The sequence below is a fragment of the Penaeus monodon genome, unplaced genomic scaffold (genome assembly GCF_015228065.2).
Source record: "Penaeus monodon isolate SGIC_2016 unplaced genomic scaffold, NSTDA_Pmon_1 PmonScaffold_1805, whole genome shotgun sequence".
Lineage (NCBI taxonomy): Eukaryota > Metazoa > Arthropoda > Malacostraca > Decapoda > Penaeidae > Penaeus > Penaeus monodon.
In genome coordinates, this window is record NW_023647539.1 from 3,632 (window position 1) to 17,087 (window position 13,456).

General features: G+C 37.9%; 1 pseudogene; it reads right to left on the minus strand.

Annotated features, from left to right (window-relative positions):
* Positions 1-1,781: 1,781 nt before the first annotated feature.
* On the minus strand, positions 1,782-10,496 carry LOC119569690 (annotated as a pseudogene).
* Between the last annotated feature and the right edge of the window lie 2,960 nt (positions 10,497-13,456).

Genomic DNA, 13,456 nt, shown 5'->3' on the forward strand with positions numbered 1-13,456 from the left:
GATGTCCCCCCTCACCTGAATCCAGTGGGTTAATTGTAAAACAAAAAAGAAATAACTATGTGAGCTTGAAGGTCACAGATAAGAGGAATGATGTCACACAAAAATAAAATTAAGCTAAATTTAATAAACATGCACATAATTTGTTCATATAGTTTTTCAGATAAAAATATAAAATATGACTACACAATATGAAAGGACTCGTGCTTATGTTAAATATTAACTCAACCGACCCAGATTTATGTTCTTGTCTCCTGTGTTTTTTGTGAATTTTGTTACAAACAGATGGCTTCACATGTACTCAGCCAGCAAGGAGTCTATCCGTAGGCCATAGTGGTCGATTCTGATATTCCCATTCCTTGAATTGGTGGGAAAATTTTTTTCTTTTAAATACATTTGATATTGATACTGTTATTATTGTTATTGATATTATGATTATTACAATGTTATTAAAATCTCTATTATTTTTAAGACTATGAAATAATGCAAAAACCCTTCCCAAAAATTGAGGAAAAGGTTCAACGGGTTTAGTTAAGTAGGACTAATAACTGACTCCTTGATGACTAAGCATTTGTAGAGCCATCTATATTAAATACAATAAATAAATTTGTATTACAGTGGGCATGGCATATATTCTTGCCACACATGCCAAATGAGTTAAGAAATCTTCACATATATACATTAACCCATATCTGTTAGGCCACGCCTAAAGCCATCATAACAAACCGACAAGACGGTTACAGCTATAGGCGTCATGAGTAGAGCGGAAAGTTCCGTTACGTGTAGCAGACTCCTGGCCAAACAGCAGGACAGTTGCCAGAAGTCACCGGAGTCAGTGACGTTGAGAGATTTCTGATACTGCCATTTAGGGGTTAATGAGTGGAGTAAAGGTTACAATTCATTTCCATCACTTAATTACCATCAAATGAGATATTAACCCCTAAAATCCATATCTTGTCAAGAAAAAATCTGGCTCAAGGGGCAGTTGACATAAACATACTGTCATGGATAAATCTAGCTGTCAGCTGGGTGACATGAACTTGCTGTCATGAGCATCTTGGCTGAAGGCCAGGGTGACAGGCAAGAGGTGCACAAACCTCTGGGGAGGTGATTAGACTCATTTGGCTTTTTTGCATTATTCCCATCAATAAATGAGTGTGGAATGTAGTGTCTGTGAGCCATGACTGGAAAGCACTGGCTCTATAGAGAACACCATTTCCATGCTCAGCATCATATTCCTGGTGCCATGACCAGTGGTGCAGGTTTATTACAGAAAATTGAGTATTATGAAAAAAATATAAAAAATTACTGAAATAACAACTTTTGTTTTCTGAGTTGTAAATTACCTACAGATAATACAGCATCTGTGCATACAAAACAGTCTATTACTATCTGGATAATGGAAATCAAATAACAAATTGGATATTGGAAAATGGAAAAAAGCTAAAAATGCTTATGCATAAAAGAGAAAATAACATTGCAAGTGTTTGTGGGCGCCTGGCCTGCAAGCCTTGCACCTCATTCACGAATCAAGAACTGAAATCATAAATCTGACTTGTTCTAAAAATCATATCTAATTTTTGTCTTCTTAATAGAGAAAAAACAATAAAATAACAAAGATATGTTATTATGTTTGACAGCATGATTTAAGATCTTCATTGACTTCTCCCATCTGATTTTTCAAGAAGGCAAAGCTGGTTTATGACTATGTAGCTCATGTGCTTAGAACATAAATCAGATACTCAAAATCTGACTGATACCAAAAAAATACCCATTTCTCACCTTCACAATTTCACCGTGATTAAAATGCGAGCACATCGGGGATCCTCTGGGTCAAAGTCTTTCTTGTGGCAGTAGTCAGACTGAGCCTCACTCATTGTGAGAGAAGCACGGTTATCTTTCTGCAAATAGTATTAATATACTGTTATTTCTACTTCAAATAAATGAGGAAAAAAAAAAAAATCTCTCTCTCCTCTCTCTCTCTCTCTCTCTCTCTCTCTCCTCTCTCTCCTCTCTCCCCTCTCTCTCTCTCTCCCCTCCTTTCCCCTCTCTCTCTCTCTCTATTTTATATATATATATTATATATATTATATATATATATATATATATTAATACTCACCATCACCTACATATCTAAATTTTGCAATATGTATATTGTTCTCATTGCTAAAATTTATTCATAGTCAGATTCACATCTAGAACTGCTGAAATATTTACTAATATGATATAGTAATATGACTGCCTGAATTCTTGTAATCTACATGATATTTTTCTCAGGATTAAACAAAATTAGGAGGAGTTGCAAAAAAATTGGTAAACTCCCTTTTAAGCAGTTTCCATAGAGCTGACTATCTTTTAGACTCTTCACACAGCCCCACCAAGACAGTCATTAACCCATTATTCCCGATTGTCAGAAATCCCTGAGAGCAATTAAGCTCTGGTGAAATCTGGCAGTGACCAGACAGTGAGCACAGGAGTCCGCTGCATTAAGCCAAACGACCCGCTCTCACGCGCTCTGGCATGGTGCCGCGCATACAAGCTGAACCTGCCAACCATGCGGTTTGCTATGACAACTATCACGTGACCCAGCAGTAACTGATTAAGAAAAACTGAAATACAAAGAAAACAATCATTTCAACAAGTTAAATCTGATTTACCTCCAGATCAATAGCTGTGAAGTCCAGAGGCGTAAGGTACATGTATGGGGTCCCACTGGACTTGTCAATTGGACCATCACTCACACTTAGAATGTTGCCAAATGGAAAGCCTTCAGTGACTTTCTGGTGGAGAATGTTGCTACAGTAGCCCAGTCTGAAAGTGAGGGAAATCATTTAATGTGATAACAGCTGATTGACAGAAACTGCATTAAACAATTTCAAACCTCAAAATTATTTTTTCAAAAAGATAAAGCAAAAAGATGTTACAACAGAGTATCCGCTTCCAAAAATCTAGCAAGTTGTTTTCATATTCCTTTTTGTCTCGAATAAGATATGTAGTGTCCACTAATAACTCCAGCACTGTCTCACAAGTTTCATCTCACTACATCACCCATTCCTTTATTCCCTTGTTTGGGGCCTTCTTTCCCTGAGCCAAACATATAGTCATGTTTCTCACCCTTTTTTGTTGGAGATGAAAATTACTAAGCGTGAAATAGGGATTCTGTATGTAAGCTTTCACCCAACCAAACCCTCTATCCCTTTACTCTCTTCCCCTTATCTCTCCATAAAATGCAATATTGCATATCATCAGTAAAAATATGCATAAATGCATATATTACTGATTTATACAAAATACATATATAATAGTTTTTTGCGCCTACTTGTATATTTTCTGTAATCGCCACTTTCACTTATAAGTGTGGGGTAGTAGCAATAATTTGCTTCTACTTTCTCTACTGTATGGTATATATTTCATATATGATAGCAAAACACATTTCCCGATGTATAAAATCTACAAACGAACCAACAAAGACAAAAATCTAACTTGATAAAGTTTGAAAATGATTCATCAGTTGCAGCTGGAGGATCTGTGGTTCCAAGAGGTCACACTATGCACATGAAGTATTAATCTTTAAAAACCTCATGCAAAAAGTTATTATGTAATTCACCTTTTTAATTAGATGCTACCTGCATAATTTTTTCCCATGACAGCTTTTAATAAGTTTTCATGTCAATACTTTGAGAAAACTAGAAACTAGAAACTCTGGCTTATGTGTTCTATGCAATGAGGGCACTTCTTAGGTGTATTAATTTCCATTTAAGATATTAATTAAACAAAAATATAACAGAGAAATAATGAAATGAATAATGAAGAAAGATGAGGATAAAGAATCTATGAGAAATAGAGCAAGAGTTATGCAAAAAGCTATATAATAAATGGAAAGGAAAAAGATTGAAGACATAAAGATGTTTACAGAGAAAGGAAGATTATGTGAAAAAGAGATTGAAGGAAAAGAAAATAAGCAAACAGAAAGCAAAAAAAATAACAAAAATATAAACTAATTTTTTTTTTTTAAGAAGCTTACCTGAGGTGTGCACAATGTAGCGGGCCACCTTGGCCACCTGGTCATGTTTGGGGGAGGATCTGGCCAGGTCGTGCGCACTGACCCTGAGGCCACAACAACACCTTCATCTTTGATGGGATCTTGAAGACCCTGGAAATGCAGATTGTTTTAAGTGCAAGTTAAGGGATGAAAATAAAACATGATAAATCAATTCCAACATCTGTGCCTTGCTACAGTAAGTCCATGATCAACTACTCTGATTAGCCTATTATAGTATAACTGACACATTTGGATTAGCCATGCCACCAGGAAAATGTAATGTTCACTGCTGTATTTTTTGTGAAATGTCTGTCCACATGGCTAGCTCCATAAGTGCTTAGCCACCAAGTAGACAATTAGTCAATCTCATGACCTCTCATGTCTTCACCTTTCCTTGAGCTTCCAGGATTTTCTTATTCTTTAATAATGCTATCAATATCAAAATTATCATCATCATTATAGACATTTTAATTACGATAGTGTTATTGACATTACCACTAGCAATAACAGATAAAATAAAACATTTCCAAAAATCAAGGAAAAGGGTAAAAAGGTGAGATAGGTTGGGCTAGTAATTGCCTCATTGATGACTAAGGGCTTGTGGAGCTATCTATGTTTAAAGAAAATAAACTAAACCCTACTGTTGGCATAACATGTATGTACACTCACTAAAAAAAATATCTTTACTCGTAGATGAAACCAAAGCAATCACTACTAGGAGTTGATTCACAAAGGCTAGTACTAATTTCAAAGCTTAACTACTGCAAGGGATGCAGCCCCCTTTGCTCTACTGGCAACATCTGGAAGGATTTCACATTATGCTGCATCATGCAGACTGTCAGGCTAGGCTGTTTGAGTGGATGCACGGAAGCGGGGTTATGGAGTTGACAGATGTCTGGCCCAGCATATTTAGAGGGTATGCCTAAATAGAAATCCTAGACAAGTTTCACTGTTGAGGACGATGGTTTCAAAAGCCACACTCATTTTACCTCATCCAGGAAAATAGCCCCATTCACATGACCAGTCATGGTGTGATTTCGGCAATGCTCCAAGATTACACTGTGCCACATTAACCCAAATTGCTAGATCTCAAACCTACTGAGAATAATTGGGCAGCCATGGGTAGAGACTCTCCCCAAGATCATACCCGCAATCATCATAGCATCCCTGCCCAAGCAATTATGGGATGAAAGCAATTGCACTGCAGACTGATGTTAGTGGCATCCATACCACCAGTATTTGCCAAGCTGATGGCTGTAACACAAAATATGAAAAGTATTATACATCTAAAAAGCCCTCATTTTTTAAATGTAACCACGTGAAGTGAAAAAAATTGTCTATTTAGGGCATTTTAATCTATAACTGATCTTTATAGGTGTAATTAGTAAAGAAATTAAAATTAGTGGCCCTTGGGGGTCAACCCAGGTATCAGGCCAAGCTTACAGCACTTTTTCCAACTGCTTTCATCATCATATCATTTTTGTTAAATCAGAAAGAGTTAAGATACTATTTTGAAGCGAGTGTACATGCCATCCTCGTCAACACTGGGTTAACTGAATAGAAAAAAACATCCTTGTAGATACCTTTGACTAGACTTTGGGAGAAAAATATGACAAAAAGTTTAAGCATAAATATATAAATAATTGTTAAACATATAAATGAATAGCATGCCACTATGGTCATTGACAGTCATCTTGAAGGAGACTGGTGATCTCTGTATTCATTTCGGGAAAATAGGCAAGCTGAAGAAGGGAGGGAGGGGTACAGTGTTGTGAAAGGTAGACAAAAGGCAAGAAATCTCTTTGACTGATTATGAGAAGAAACTATATGTGCTAGCACTGAGTGAAAAAGTGAAAGAAATTGAAATTTGTTTGCAAATACAGTGCTGAATGAGGGCAAAACATTGGAGTGGAAGCCAGTGGTGTAATGATCTGGCTTTGCCAATAATCACAGATGGCAAACCATAAATCCCATGTCCACTGTAATCTTCATTTATTAATCATGTTTATACAAAGAATGGCTCCACAAGTACTTCATTGCAGGGGGGTCAATTATTAGTCCTATTATCTCACTTGTTTACCCTTTTCCCTGATTCATTTTTATCATTATATCATTTTCAGTGTCATTAGAATTTTAATTATAATATAATAATTAGAATATCAAAATAATAAGACTAAATAATAAGTACCAATACTAATAGCTTTAGCAGTTGCAGTCTCTAGGGCCTGCTGACTGACTCTCTGGTGGCTGAGTACTTATGGACTCATCTGTGTGCAATAAAATTCACTAAAAACTACAGCAGAAAGTACATAAACCTGCGGTCATGGGTTAGTAGTAATTAATCATAAGTCCCTGGCAACCAAAATCACTAGATATACCTTTGGTTCGCTGCAATCTTAGGACGCTTGAAAGTTTTGCCCGACTTGAAAAGGAATGGATCACTAGTCGCCTGTTGAAGGAGAAAAGTATCAATAGAAATACTCTGTCATGGGCAGGAAAATGATGCTATACACAAAAAAAAATATGTGCAAAAATTACAGTTTTAAAATATGTCCAGAAGGGGTTTGTGGGCTTGGTAGAAGTGGGGATGTTTGTGTACAACTGAGTGGATTTGGATGGGGAGGTGCTATATGTGGCACATGCATCTATCTCTCTGTAAGTGCATTTATATATACTTATATATATGTGTATATGTGGGCCCCGGGTGGCCGAATGGTTAGAGCGTCGGACTCCAGACTGTCATGACGGCAATCTGAGTTCGAGGGTTCGAGTCACGGGCCCCGGGCGCGTTGTTCCCTTGGGAAAGGGAAAATTTTACCTCGATTGCTTACCTAGCCACTGGGTGGCCAAGCCACCCCAAGTCAGTGCCGGGTAAATAGAGATGGTGACTCGATAAAAACACCTGGCGGAAGGCAATGGCAAACCACCGCTCTAAATTGCCAGAAAAAATCATGGAAGCCCATGATCGTCAAGGCCGCGGGGGGCCGAATGGTTAGAGCGTCGGACTGTCACAACGGCAATCTGAGTTCAAGGGTTCAAGTCACCGGCCGGCGCCTTGTTTCCCTTGAATGCTTACCTAGCCAATGGGTGGCCAAGCCAGCCCCAAGTCAGTGCTTGTTCCAAGCCCGGATAAAATAGAGAGAATAATTACCTAAAGGTAACACCGGCACTCTCCGTGGAAAGGAACTGGGGACCCTACCACGTACGCACTCCAAGAGCATCACAACATGAAAACTACAATTAAGTATCATGCTGTGACCACGGCGGCTCAGACATGAACCTACCGTTAAAAGAAGAAAATGTGTATATATTATATATATAGATATATATAATATATAATATTATAAAATTATATTATATATATATGTGTTGTGTGTGTGTGTGTGTGTATGTGGTGTGTGTGTGTGTGTGTGTGTGTGTGTGTGTGTGTGTGTTTTTTATGTGTGTGTGTTTATGTGTGTGTGTTTATGTGTGTGTGTGTTTATGTGTGTGTGTGTGTCTATGTGTGTGTGTGTTTATGTGTGTGTCTTATATATATATATATATATATATATATATATATATATATATATATATATATGTGTGTGTGTGTGTGTTTATGTGTATGTTCATGTGTGTGTGTTTATGTGTGTGTGTGTTTATGTGTGTGTGCGTGTGGTGTTATGTGTGTGTGTTTTTGTGGTTTGTTTATTTTGTGTGGTTTATGTGTGTGTGTGTTTATGTGTGTGTTTGGGGTGTTTTGTGTGTATGTGTGTGTGGTGTTTGTGTGTGTGTGTTTGTGTGTATTGTGTGTGTGTTTTGTGTGTGTGTATTATGTTTGTGTGTTTTGTGTGTGTGTTTATGTGGGGTGTGTTTGTGTGTGTGTGTGTGTGGTGTGTTTGGGGGTGTGTGTGTGTGTGTGTTATGTGTGCATGGGTTTTTATGTTGTGTGTTGTTTGTTTGCTTGTTTGTTTGTTTGTGTTTGTGTTGTGTTTGGTTTTTTTGAGTGTGGTGTTTTTTTGTGTGTGTGTGTGTTTAGTGTGTGTTGTTTTTATGTGTGTGGGGTCTTTATTTGGGGTGGTCTTTATGTGTGTGGGTGTCTTTATGTGTGTGGGGTCTTTATGAGTGTATGTGTGTGGGTCTTATGTGTGTGTGGGTCTTTATGAGTGTGTGTGTTTTTTTATGTGTGTGGTGTGTCTTTATGTGTTGTTGTGTCTTTATGGGGTTGTTGTTTGTTTAGTGTGTGTGTGTGTGTTTGTGTGTGTGTGGGGTGTTGGTGTGTGTGTGGTAGTGTGTGTGTGTGTGTGTGTGTGGGGTGCCTGTTGTGTGTGTGGTGTGCGTGTGTGGTGGGTGGTTTGGGTGGGTGTGGGGTGCGTGTCGTGTGCGTGGTGTGCGTGTGGTTTTGCGTGTGCGTGTGCGTGTTTTCTTTTTGAAATGTGTGATGAGTGAGTGAGTGAGTGGAGTGGAGTGAGTGAGTGGTGAGTTTGGGGAGTGAGTGAGTGTGAGTGAGTGAGTGGCTGAGTGAGTGTGAGTGGTGAGTGGTGTGTGTGTGGGGTGTGTGTGTGTGTGTTGTGTGTGTGTGTTGTGTGTGTGAGTGAGTGAGTGGAGTGAGTGATGAGTGAGTGAGTGAGTGAGTGGCATGAGTGGGGTGTTTCATGAGTGAGTGGTGAGTGAGTGAGGAGTGAGTGAGGAGTGAGTGAGTGGTGATGTGATGTGATGGTGGTGGGGTCGGTGTGTGGTGGTGGGGTGGTGTGTGTGGGGTGTTGGTGGTGTGTATGAGTGAGTGATGAGTGATGTGGGTAGTGGGAGTGTGGTGAGTGAGTTGTGAGCGTGGAGGTGTGGTGTAGTGAGTGTAGGTGAGTTTGAGTGTGAGTGAGTGAGTTGAGTGAGTGTTGTGTGGTGTGTGTGGTGTGTGGTGTGTGTTGTTATTGGGTTGTATGTGTGTGTTTTATGTAGGCCTAACTGGATCTTTACCATACCTGGTAGACAGCTAAAGCAACAGCACTAGCAAAGAGGGTTGTTGCTAGACCCATCAAAAAGTATCGACATTTTGAGACAGGAGTACGAGTCTGTGGAGAGAAAAAAAGGGTATCAGGCATTATAAAAAAAAGTTTTTTTTTTTTTTTTGTAATATGAAATATACCAACTTACAAAATCATTCAAATTATTATTCTTTTCTGCACATAAAACTAAACCCTGTATAGCCATTCACAATTATAGTATACCACAGACCAGACTTTAATCCTCAATATCTGGATCACTGACAACACTGGATTCTGTACTGCTTTCTATATTAACTTCAGTGTCTTTAGTACATGTTGTATTTATGTAATCAGACCCGGAACTTTTACTGTGACAACACTATTTCTAGATAATGATTGAGAAACACACCTTTTTAGATGCAGTTACAAAAAATAAAATAATAATAATAATAATAATAATAATAATAATAATAATAAAATAATAATAATAATAATAATAATAATAATAATAATAATAATAATACTATAAATCCACAATATATACAGAATATGATCAGAAATTCATATTCTGTATACACTGTGGATTTATGTATTATTATATATCTTTTTCTTTCTTTCTTTTTGTAACTGCATCTAAAAAGGTGTTTTCTCAGCAAATGTATATACAAGTAATGACCCTCAAAAGACTACAATAAAGATAAAATAGTGGCAACAGTGGATTCTACAGCTAAAACCCTGTACAGCCCCTCTGACAAAGTCCAGCCTACCTCAGCCTTCCCTGAACTTCCTTCTTGTGTTGTAACCAAACACAAACCTCTTGGTGGATATCTGTCATGTGACCAAGACAATCACCTCCTACAAATGTGCTGTACAATTTATATTCTAAGTTATTATATATCTCAAGTTATCTTTCTTTTAGTTAAAAATACTGATTACAGTCAACCATTCACTATGCTCCCAGTGCTATTCTAAGGTTTCCCAGAACCATTCAAAAGATTCTGGTGAAAGTGAATTGTTAAAATCCTTCTGACCAAATCTAATCATGTTTCCTATTAGTCCAATACGCGGATTTATTGAATTTTAGTACAGTATGTAGGAAAAAGTCTTGGACACAAAATAGAAGTCATTTCACGCCATGAAATTGAAAACTTTACTGTTCCCAAATTATATAATCTGAATTCTGTGAGCTTAAAATAAAATGTATCCAACCCAAGTAACACACTTACATTAAAGGGGAGAGAAAATTCCACACACAATGAATGATAACAATCTCACAGATACGTAAGACAATTACATTCTACTTCCGCTTACCTTTACGAAATAGGAAAAAAAATGCAATTCCTTTTCACATACCCTTGTCTGATGTTCCGAATCCACCAAATTCTCCGAGGACATCGAAGGTTTTGCCATCTTATAGCCGTACATGGTTTATACGAGAATTAAATAAGGTCATATGACTACGCCTCGCAGCTTTTGTGTCCTTCCCTTCGCACTGGGCAGCTGATCACTGTTTTTTCCCTGACGATTTTCAGGAAAGTCTGCAGCTCTAATTCTTAATTTGTCTTATATTATTCCGACTTGTTCATTCGATTATATGTATATATTTCTGAAGGTAGGTGTCGTTATTATGAAGTATATAATATATCCATGTTAGTTTTTGTAGGGGAAAAAATGTAATAAAAACGTTGACAAATAGCAGATTTTCCTCTTCATGAGAAAGTGGAAGTCGGGAGTTTTCTTTATGATGTCTATCTTCTATGTTCATTTCATCTGGATGAGGAATATTCAAAATAAATCATTCTGGTATTTTCCTCCACCCAAATCGATTGCATAAATTCTCAAATGTAAATATGAAATATTGCATGTAAGGTGCATACTTCAAATCGGTCGAAGCCATGCGATAATAATTCGGACAAAAAACAGTACATTTTCTGTGGACATTTACGTTTTCTATTTCATTCAGTTTTCGCCAAGTGCTGCCATCTATGGCCAAAAAAGGGAACTAGATTCCCGGCGCGTCGTCTGCTAGTACAACGCGGGAAACGTCAGTGCTCGCTGGACCCTCGTGACGTGAAGGTAGTGCCGAATCTCCGCGCGGGAGGAGTTTGGGGGGGAAAATCACAGAAGATAATATTTTGTGCCTTGGATTAAAGTGTTCCCCCCGAATTATTGCTTATTTCTTTCTTTCACTCTCGGAAGTTTTAACCACGCAGAAACTGGATTATCGCTGAGGAGTTACGAGAACAGCATTCACCATGGCAATTTATAAGGTAAGATGAGAATAGAAATCGGCGAAGGGGAGAGCGAGAGCGAGGGAGGGAGGAGGGCGAGGGGACCACGCCATGGAAGGGGGAAAGGCGTCACTAGTTTTCAATCGCATGTCCCCTCCCCCTTCTCTCCTCGCCTCTCCTTTCCCCTCGACTTCATTCCTCCCTTCCCACCCTAACTCGGAGAGGCGGTTAGAGCTCAATTACCGCTTTTATATCACAGAAAAATGACCTTTGGATCGGAACCGGAGAGTCGCGATCTGAAAGGTAATTTGAAAGAGCGATTCAGAGGGAACCTTTGAGATGCCGAAGGAGGGGCTGTGTGACCCGCCCTTCTCTCGGAGGCTGCGGGCCCTCTCGGGGAGGGGGGGCCTGGGGCCGCGGGGGTTGTGGGGGCCTTTTTTGCGGGGGTTGTTGGAGCTGTTTGTTGGAGTGTTGTGTGTTTGTGTGTGGTTTTGTGTGTGTGTGTGGTGTTGTGTGTTGTGTGTTGTTGCTGGGGCTGTCTGTCTGTCTGTCTGCTGTCTGTGTGTTTAATGTTGCGATTTTTTTGGTTCTTTAATGGAAAGGTCTATGGTTAGTTTGTTTTGCCCTCGTTAGGTTTAAACTTTTTAAAATAAAATAGACTCAAACATGGGAAATTGTGTGTGTGTATTTATCCTGTATAAATGTATCCTCTCTCTCTCCTCTTTCTCTCTCTCTCTCCCCTCTCTCTCTCTCTCTCTCTCTCTCTCTCTTCCTCTTCTCTCATCTCTCCTCCTCCTCTCTCTCTCTCTCCTCTCTCTACTCTCGCTTCCCCCCCCCCCCCCCCTCTCTCTTCTCTCTCTCCCCTCTCTCTTTTTGTTTTTTTTTTTTTCTTTTCTTTTTTTTTTTTTTTTTTCCCTTTTTTTTTTTTTTTTTTTTTCCCCCTCCTCCTTTTTACAAAATTTTTCTATATAATTATAATTATTTTAAATTTAATTAAAAAAAAAATTGGTGGTTTGTTTTTGGGGGTGGATATCGTAGCAGATTAGGTGCTGAAGATTTTTCCTGTAAAGATACGCCTTTTTACCTTGAGGGATTTCGGGAAAAAAACCTTGGTGGATTTGTAATATGAAAACAAACATACAACCCCAACCCATAAAAAATTAAAATTTTTCCCATTTCATTACCAATTTAAATTTTCCTTTTTATATATAATTGGCTTTTTTATTTTTTTGTATTTTATTTTCATTTTTTCATATCTTATTTTTTTTTATCATCTCATAAAACCAAATAATCTCTTATTTTATCACCACCATCATCATTATCATCATCATCATCAACATCATCATCATAAATCATCATCAATCATCATCATCATCTCATCATCCACATCTCATCATCATCATCATCATCACCATCATCATCATAACCACATCAACCTCTCATCAAAATCATCATCATTTTCATACCACACAGCACTTTACGTCCTGCTTTAATGCTTTTGTGATTTCTGTTTTTTTACTGTTTTTAATGTTCATCGGGATTATCAATTGTTATGCCTCGTTTCAAAATTTTATTATAAAAATAAGACTATTTCAAAAGTGAGAATATGTTTCACTATAATTTAAATTCCCATAAACGTCAAAAATAAAAATTTTCCTATAAAAATTGTTAATACGGACTAAAAAATATAACTAAAAATACTGTTTTTAAAGAAAAAGGGGAGAAGAAGAGAGAGAGAGAGAGAGAGGGGGAGAAAAGAGAGAAAAAAGAGAGAGAGACAGCAGACAGACAAAAGAATAAGAAAAAAAAAGAAATTGAGAAAGAAGAGAGGGGGGGGGAGAAGATGTGAAAGAGATGAGGAAGAGAGAGAAGAGGAAAAGAGAGAAGAGAGGAAGGGGGAAGAGAGAGAGAAAGATGGAACACAGAAATAAAAATATAGAAAAATTTAAAAAAAAGAGGGGGGAAAGATACGAAAGAGAGGATGAAGGAGAGAGAGAAGAGAAGAGAAAAATGAGAGGGATGGGGGCAAAAAAAGGAAAATAAAGTGAGGGAAAGGGGTATATATATTATTAATATATATATAAATATAAAATTAATATATATAAAAAAAAAAGAGAAAAAGAGAGAGAAGAGAGGAGAGGAGAGAGGAAAGGGAAAGGAGAAAGCGCGCGCGGAACAGGGAAGAAAAATGAGAAAAAGGATAAAACATCTGAAAAGCAAAAAAC